The sequence below is a fragment of the Palaemon carinicauda genome, chromosome 12, assembly GCF_036898095.1.
Source record: "Palaemon carinicauda isolate YSFRI2023 chromosome 12, ASM3689809v2, whole genome shotgun sequence".
Lineage (NCBI taxonomy): Eukaryota > Metazoa > Arthropoda > Malacostraca > Decapoda > Palaemonidae > Palaemon > Palaemon carinicauda.
The window spans coordinates 31,808,996-31,818,897 of record NC_090736.1 but is presented as its reverse complement, the minus strand read 5'-3'; positions in this window follow the sequence as shown (position 1 = coordinate 31,818,897).

Genomic DNA, 9,902 nt, shown 5'->3' with positions numbered 1-9,902 from the left:
AGATTTAGTAACAAAATCTCTGCTAGAGCAAAGAAGAAGCATATACCCATCAAAAAGAGAGATGGGTCTGTTATAATAACAGAAGATGAAGAAAGGCCACGGTAGATGGAACATTTTAGTGAGGTTATGAATAGGAGATATGAAGCGAATAATTTGACCGATATACCTGAAGCTGATGTGCCCATGAATGAATTCAGTGTATTTGAAGTCGAAGCCATCATTAAAAAACTCAAGAGATGGAAAGCCCCTGGACACGATGGAATAACTGCCAAGATTATATTGGCCTAAAATGAAGTGATTCACAAAATATTTACACGATTATTTTATAGAATGTGGCGTGAAGAGGCAAAACTGGATGAAGGGGAACTAGGAATGTTGGTGAAAATGGCAATGCTTGCAATAATTACAGAGGCATCAAACTTACGCCTTGACACGGAAATATATAGTATGCACATTTTACTCCTCCATAAATGATATAGAAGACACCACTGAAACTCTAAACCGAATCCTTGATAGTATTAGGGAATGGATCCCAATTAAACAGCGTTGCACTGACCTAATTTTCATTTTACGACATGTGGTACAGCAATATGCAGAATATAGAAATCCACTGTAAATGGCATTTGTGGACTATGAAAAAAGCCTTAGATAGAGTGCACCGGAGAGTCCTGCGTTATTATGGAGTTCCTCTTAAAAATATGTAAATTTTATCAAGTCTGTCCATGAGCATAGAAAATGCAAAGTTAATGTTAGTGGAGTCCTATCAAATGGATTTCCAGTGAACAGTGGAGTTCTCAAGGCAATGTGTTGTTATCTATGTTGCTTATCCTTCTCATGCATATTGTAAGGCATAGAACAGTTGGGATGGTAGAGAATGATTGGACTGGATTGGTAACAGGAAATTAGGTGACCTAAAGTATGCAGAACACCACCAGACTTGCAAAGCTTGCTTATCAGAATGCATGAAATATCACATAAGGATGGGCTTAAGATAAATAGAAGAAAGATGAGGGCGGACTATGCAATAAAAGACGAAATATCATTGGAAGGAGAAACGATTAATAATGTAAAATCACTTAAATATTTAAGAACTATGATCTCTAATACAGGGTCTTTAAAATTTTAGTTTAGTGGAAGATTGAAAAAAGGCAAATCAGACAATGACTTGGTTAGGTAAAATTTGTAAATCAGATCGCCTGAAAATACATATAAAAATCAGCCTATATACTGTATGAGTTTAGTGAGATCGTTGTTAGTGTATGGGCATGAGTCGTGCTATGAGTATGATACAATATCCAACAGATTTTGTTGATTGATTTGAGAACAAAACCCTCAGAAGAATATCGGGAGTTAAATGGCAGGTCAGGACTAGAAACGAAACTATAAGAGATTACTCGAGTGCCATATGTGGATATGGTGAGGTGCAGATGGTGATGGTTTGGGTATGCTCTTTCCACTCCCCAAGAGAAATTAGTTTACCAAACTTTTAACTGGGCTCCACAAAGCACTATAAGAGTTGGAAAACCCAGGCCTACATGTCTGAGGTCTATGTAGCGTGAAGTGAGGGATGATGAGTGGAGAAACATTGACTTAAAAGCTCAAGATAGAGACGAATGGTGAAATCAAACCAAGGCCTTTTGCACCAACAATAGTAGGAGTGTGTATATACTGAATACATATATATATATATATATATATATATATAGTATGGATAGGGAAAGAGTAGTTCAAATATACTTTTTATTCCCGTTTCGTGATTCTTTATCATATTGTCCAAGCCTCTTCCATTCAATTATATTTGCCATAGTATTCTTTCGTTTGTTTTCTAACTCTTGTTAGCTTACAATTTCTCACTACGCTTCTGCGAGGTTGGTTCCAATACTTTGTCTGATTTATATAATATATATATATATATACACACACACACACACATATATATATATATATATATATACACACATATATATATATATATATACACACACACACACACATATATATATATATATATATGTGTGTGTGTGTGTGTGTGTGTGTGCGTGTAATATATGTAAAACTACATGTTTAAATACATGACCTAAGAGGTCAATATGGAAGTAGGAGCGAGTGTGAGAAATGCCATAGTCATGGCATAACCAGGATGCGAATGCCAAACCTCAGCAATGTAACATTTTTATGAAGAATAACCACAAATACAAACCGTGAGAAAGAGTTGTGTTGCACCGGATGCAGGTGTCTTCCTCTATTAATGTTTAGTTTACATTATGTGTTTAAATGCTGAGATAGCTGACTATACGATATCTGTGATATTGATATTTTAGCCAGTTCTTATTCAGTTGACATAAGGAATGATCATCCAACCAAACCATCTATACTCTTGTGCTGGAGATGTTAGTAACTGTTTTTAAAGGAATATACTATTTTAAAGTTAACTTACCTAGACTTACTTGAAGATGTAACATACCAAGTCTAATATACAACACATTGAAGATGACATTTGATGGGAACCTGAATGTGTGTTAATAACAGTATCACACCAATAATTGGTGGCAGCGGATAAAACTCTAAGAACCAGAGAAAGATCTTCAAGAACCAGAGAATAAAACTCTAAGAACCAGAGAAAGATCTTCAAGAAATCAACAGTAATGAATCTACAATTGTGACGAAATATCTACGTTCACCAAAAAAATTAAAACATTTAATACCAACAAATAAATGCTATACAAACTGAGGAACTGGATCTTCAATCAACATCCTAAGAAAACCAAGGACTGACATTCAACGTTTACTAAACATGTTCAGGAAGAACTACATTTAACAAACAAGATGGGTTACCATAGCAAAGTTATATTAGAGCTTTTTCTAATGGCAATTATCTGAATGAATTTAGGTTCTTTGTATAACAATTGCTTAACTTTTAGCAAACCTCACGTCACCCTCTTGTAGCTAGTAAAATATTCGTATTCCTCTGGGGCTCTCCTGCTATGCAACATACGCTGTCTTAGCATATGTGGAATAAATTTTATAATTAAACGTTTGATATAGTATAATAAATACCCCATAATATGATGATATACTCAGAATGTTGGGAAAGTGCAATCCAAAAATCTTAATTTTTTAATACATCCGCAGTCTGTTGATTACACACAATAATTGTCATGCCATGATATTCACGTGAGGGCAGCATTACCACTATCTGAGGAAGGCCTTGCTGCTTGCGAGTGATGTGATCAAACAAACTGTTTATGGGAAACAAACCAACTGTACTATTTTTTTTTTTTTTTTTTTTTTTTTTGTGGCTCATTTACAACGACTGGTAACGGTGCCCTTTCAGCTCGGAAAAGTTTCCTGCTATCTGATTGGTTAGAATGATCTTGTCCAACAAATCAGCGATCAGGAAAGTTTTCCGAGCTAAAAGGGCACTACTGCGAATTGGTGGAAATCTGCCTCACTAAAAAGAATTGACTATAGTCCTAGCCGATGATCTGCAGGGCCTTTGGTTTACATTCAGTGGTTCTCAACCTGGGAGTACCCCACCCGGAGGAGTGAGTAATTTCCAGAGGGTGTGCGAGTCCCTGTTTAAAGAAGACATTTATCTTTATTATATAAGAAAATTAGTTGACACACACCACTCCCAACTCTGTATTCCATTTATCCAACGGGACTAAAGATGTACATTATTTGGCATTCAAGATTTGGTAGCTAAGATTTGGTAAGCAGTGGAAAGTATTTCAGTTACTTATTCAGAAAATATCCTCACTAAATATACACTACTAATAAGGTTTGTACAGAATTCATGCACAATAAAATAACTAAAAGCAATCATATATAACTTTGTTTTTAATTAATACTGGGTAAAAATTTTATCCGTTCGGTCATGCATGCAAAGGAGTAATGGAGAGAGTTATAAACCACTGATGGAGGCGTGGTGATAAAAAGTTTAAGAACCAACACTCCCCAAGGTCGCCCTCCCAATCCTGGCATACCAAACCTTTGCATATAAAACCATTCTTATGACCATGTAGCATTTTCTGCCTAGAATGTTAACGATTTAAGTTTTCTACACATTAGAGAGAGAGAGAGAGAGAGAGAGAGAGAGAGAGAGAGAGCCATTCTCACCCTCTCCATTTTGGCGGGAAATTTAGACTCTTGAGAACGCTTTGTCTACTCAGTGCTCAGGGTAAAAGTTTAATATAAATGATGTCGGCAAATTATTATGATGATATATACGTAAGGCTTGTCTTTATCACTAAAGAGCTTGTTCAATTTACCTAAAATTTGTCTAGTCCCAAAGAAAATAAAAACAAAATTGTTACAAAATATGTAACACAATATATGGAAAAAAATAATATATTGGATTAATAAAGTTCATGGTTAGGCCTAAAAGATTATTTGTAAAGAACGATTAAAGAATTCCATAGAAACTATTACCACTTTGCAAACTGAAAAAAGTAATGATTAAGTTATTTTTTTTAGGTTGACTGAGTTCTTACGCCATTTAAAGATGACAGATAGAACTACAAGTTTAATTTATGTATACACTGAATGCACCCAGAAATAACACCTTATACCAATCTGAGCGAAGAAAAAGTAAATAGTTTGTCTTGAACTTTTTCCTTTCTTTTTTTTTCTTGTGTTACTGTTAACGGTAGATGTGATTACAGCGTTGAGCTCAGTCAGAGGGCATTCTGGCCTCAATACCAACACCACCTCTCAGCCAACAAAAACAAGAATGGTAAATGGGTGACGCTTATATTTGAAATATCCTCACAAACCTTCCAGATCTCTTTTGATTTAACTTTCTTCAAAATATTAATACACCGTCATGTTCATGAACATTTTGTATCCAATCGTTGCAAAGTTGATTCCGAAATTACTCAGGAAAAACCCACACCAGTCAATAGTGGAAAAAACCACATTAAAACTCATATTTACATTACTATTCACCGCAATATCTTTAATTTCTTTTATCCCATTGATTTTTTATTGCGTTATGGTTGAAACATATGATGTTTAAAACTTGAGTTTAGTAATGAAGTACGAATATTTTCTGTACATACAACTGGGTTTTCATTGGCAGAAATGAAAATTCTAATTGTTGATAATTAATATGGGCAGGCACTAGGACCTAGGAGTAGGAGGTCATTCAGTGCCCAGGTGCCACTTGAGAATATCTCCAAACTGCCCGAAGGAGTGAAAGTTAGAGATATGACAAGATAATAGAAAGGACAATTAAGGGAAATATGTAAACCAAATGCAACTTTAGGTTAAGAGAACGCTACCAAGACCCTTATCTTACACCAGGATTACTAGTGTCGTGACTGTCGTCCAGTAGAAACAGTGATATTGCCCTATCGAGCAGGACAATGCCCTAGAGACTCATCATATTACGTATGATTAGTATTCCTATGCGCCAGGTTAATTGACATCACCAAACCCCCTGCTAGTAGTATGGTGGTGAAGAAATTCTTTATAAGTTGGTGGCAGGTGATCCATCTCGGTCAATTTCATCAACCGCTTGGCTACCTGTTTGTTGTATGGGAGAGGTAGTGATGGCTTTGTAGTCGACCACGTGAAGTTCGCAAAGTAGGCTCGTTGTCTGATGATGGTCTTGATCCCGGTCACCATGGAATAAGGGGAAGTCCCGATACAACCATCTGCTGCTACGAAGCTTTTGGAATAGGACGTGGATCCGTCCGGGCATGATACATTGAAGCCGTCCTTGTCATATCGTATCCACGAGCCGTTGTTCAGTCTGCAATTGAACTCATAATTGTCAAAGGGATAAAGCTTATCCAGACAATTTTCACTTGTATGGGAGAGAGCACCGTCTAGCACTATACCTAACTCGCATGAATCCATTAAATTTTTATGGAATTCAAATGAGTCAGCTGTACATATTTTTCTATCCATTGCGTCTGAACAGTGAGTTAATTGATTTAAGTCTTTAATGACCGTAAATGTTTCCTTGTCTTGGGAAATCAATACGTGTCCTGTCAAACTGGATATTACTGGATTTGAGTGATTCGTCATGAAAGTCGGAAATGGTGATATCCTGTAAGATTGCTAGGCATCAGAAGAATCAAAGGGAATTGTAATCATAATCTTGTTATTTTCAATGCTTACTGTAATTAGGCTGTAATAAAATTCTAACCTACGTGCGCCTAACAAAGGAACATAGCCTAGTTTCTCCCGTTCGTTCTCCAGAACTAACTTTAAGTATTTTATAGGCAACAAATGGGGCGACATTAACCTTTAGTTGCTAACGAGATAACTTCTACATAATCTTTTGATTTCTCAATGAAATGTGCAATTCTGTTATGTATGTGATCTATTTTTGAATCATAATACGTTAACGTTGCCAACAAATCCTGTACATCTTTAATCTGACTGATATTACTTGAATGTTCATTTACTAAATCCATAATTTGATTGATTGAAGCTAACTGATTCCTTAGTTCTGACATAATCAATTCATCTTCATGAGTCAAGAACTCAATTTTCTTGTTTTGATTACTAATCTTAAGATGATTAGAAATTCCTAAACCTAAACTTGCATTAGACACAAAGATGTTTAATGCAGCAAAAATAAACGGGTTACGTCTTTCTTTTTGTTCGTGTCCCACAGTCCACATCAAAAGGTCACTGGCCAAAGATTCTGTCGCGTAAGTCTTATTTAGCAGGTCATCAGATAGCATCTCTGCAACTTTTAGTGTCGATACAAGAGACCTCTCGGTAGTCAAATGAAAATGTCTTCTATGCAACTCATCTAATGAGACAGCAAACCTTAAAATGGCGCTTTTTAAGCTAGTGACATCATTCTCTGGAAGAAAAATTGCTTGCATATGCACTTCTACAATTACGTTGCTTGATGTAATAAAAACGTCTTCTTGTCTTTCAACTATAGTGCCATATTTAAAATCTATACTTTTAGTTTTAGAGCTCATCCCACACGAGAAAAATGTCTGAGCGAACAATATCACTCCCAACAACAAAAAATTCATCTTGGAAACCTTTAACGAGAAAAATATATGTAATTACTCCTGTATTAAGAAGAAAACTTTTAACATACAAATAAAAATCTCTCCCTCACTTCTTTCCCTCTCTTTTTTTTTTTTTTTAATATCTTATGTAAGCCAATGGTACTATCCTCTCATCCGTGGGTCTGGATACGTTTTGAACTCTAAATCTATTGGCCGTTAATGTTTCCAAATTGTTAAATGGGCCTTCAAACTTAGGTGTTAGTTTATAATTGAGTCCTTTACGTACATTTACCTGTATGTATACATTATCACCCACGGTATATGTTTTAGTTGGCTTCGGTATTTTATGATGATTCCTTTTCATTATGATTTGTGATTCTTCTAAATTCTTTCGAACGATATGATATCAACTTTTGCTTGCATTTATACATTCTTTTAAAGGATTTGATAGATTAGTTGTAGGCGTTCAGTGGTTCTCAATCTTTTTCAGTTGATGGCACCCTAAACTGATGTAACCATTACTGTGGCACCCCTTCTTCACCACCCCACCATACTTCATAAATTAACTTATTTGATGAATATAATTACTGTACTAGCGGCTTTGAATCAATTATGGAGAAACGTCGCTATATAGAACACTAGATATTATTATTATTTTTATTATCATCCATAATCAAACCAAATCCAGCACCACCGTACAATGCAGAAATACAAAGAGCATATTAGAAGATTTGAAGTAAAGAGTTATGAATGCAGACTAAATTAAAAGAAAATGGTAATCACCCTTAAGCAAAGAAGAAAAAAACGCCTATTTTAGTGAGATGTGTGTGCTTGATGCGACTGACAGATCCGTTTCACATTGGGTTGAATGGTGGACAAACATACTCTCATTTCTTCCTCAAGAGTTTTCAGCCTTCCCCTTTTGTTAGTTTTAATGTTTGCTAGAGAAGAAAACCCCAACTCACTTTGGTAAGAAATAGAGAACTAGATTAACATTACCAGAGCTTTTTTGGCAACATGAGGATACTTAGTCTTGATCTGAACCCAGAATTCGTCAAGAGGCAGCTGCATGTGCAATAACTTTAGATCACGATCATGACGCAATTTCATTAACTGCTCTTCTTCAATGAGGGTAAGCTGAGATTGGGTAGATATAGATGCAACAAATGGGTTTCTTATCCAGTCATAGTTTTCAGTGCATATATCTGAGATATAGTGCTGAAGTTGTTTTTCTAGTACTGCAAGATGCTCAAAAATAATGGGTGTTATCTCACCACTGTTTGCTGCTACGGCAACATGTGAGAACATGTCCAAAATGCCTTCTTTTACTTTGCCACCCCACAGTTACAGTTTTTCTTTCAGCGCTTTAATTTTATCAGTGGAAGATAAAATATTTTCTGATTTTCCTTGCATGCTGGCATTTACCTTGTTTAAAAGTTCAAAGATGTCAGCTAAGTAAGACAATTTTGCACACCAAGTGTCATCTGCCAGTAAATCACAGAATTCCTCTTGTTGTTCAAGAGTGAAAAAAGTAAGAATCTCTTCCTTCAGTTCGCATACTCGTGACAATACTTTCCCTCTGGACAGCCATCGTGCTTCCGTATGTAGAAGAAGGTTCAAATGTTTTGCCTCAAGCTCTTCGCACAGCTTAGTAAACAGACGAGACTTCAGCGGTCGACTTTTTATAAAGTTCACCATTTTTACAACTTTTTCCAGTACAGATTTTAAATTATTGCTAAATGTCTTTGCAACCAGCGCTTCACGATGAAGAAAGCAATGTGTTGTTATCACACTGCTGTTTTCTCTCTTCACTAATGACACAAATCCTTTAATTGAGCCAATCATGGCAGGTGTCCCATCTGTACAAATCCCAACACACGATTGCCAGGTCAAACCAACTGATTTTAAGTACTCACTTAATGTAGAGAAAATATCATTGCCTGTTGTAGTTTCCTTAAGTTCTTTACAACAAAAGAATTGGTTCACTATTTTAACATCATGAATGTACCGAACGAATACCAGTAATTGAGCCATACCTCCAATGTCTGTGGACTCATCTACCTGAAGTGCAAACATTTCACTTTCTTTCACAGATGTACATACAGTTTCCTCTATGTCTACTGACATATCATGAATCCGTCTGCTAATAGTACTATCCGAAACGGGAATTTTCCTCACTTCTTTTTCTGCTTCACTTCCAAACATTGTTTTTACTATGGGACTACATGCAGGTAGAATAAGAGTCTCTGCTATTGTATGAGGTTTCATGCTTTTAACAACTAACTCTGTACCTAAGTAACTGGCCTCTTGTGCTTTATCAGCAACTTTGACTTTCTTAGAAAGCATCGCACTCTGTTGTTTTTGCTCACTTAAAAGTCCTTCAAAGTAGGACCGAGGCTTGTTAGCAAGATGATTATGTTTCAGAGTTAAATGCCTCTTTAATTTACTGTGTACCATTGCTTCATTAGCTAATTTATCACCACAAATAACACATAAAGGCATGGGAGTAACTTCATCACCACACCAGAAGAATCCAAAACTTAAATAATTATCCAAGTAGGACCGATTTTTCTTGCCTTTTTTTGAAGTTGATGTACTTGTTGTTGCAATGGCCAAATCCTTTTCGCTCACAAACCCACTTTCGTCTCTTTCTTCACCCTCACCACTAACTTCATGTGTTCTCTTCTTAATGACAAACTTATCCATCATACGGTATGTTAGAAGCACGATACTGTTAGAAACAACTGTAATATAACCCCAGAAACAGCAAAGAACTATTGCCTTGAGGTATTATGCCTCACTGACTCGTGAGTGGAAAACTGGGGTTATACAAAGCCGACGAAAACCGAACACGTATCGGACTGTTACACTTTATTATTACTATTTTTGTTGTTGATATATTATCATTATTTATTATTA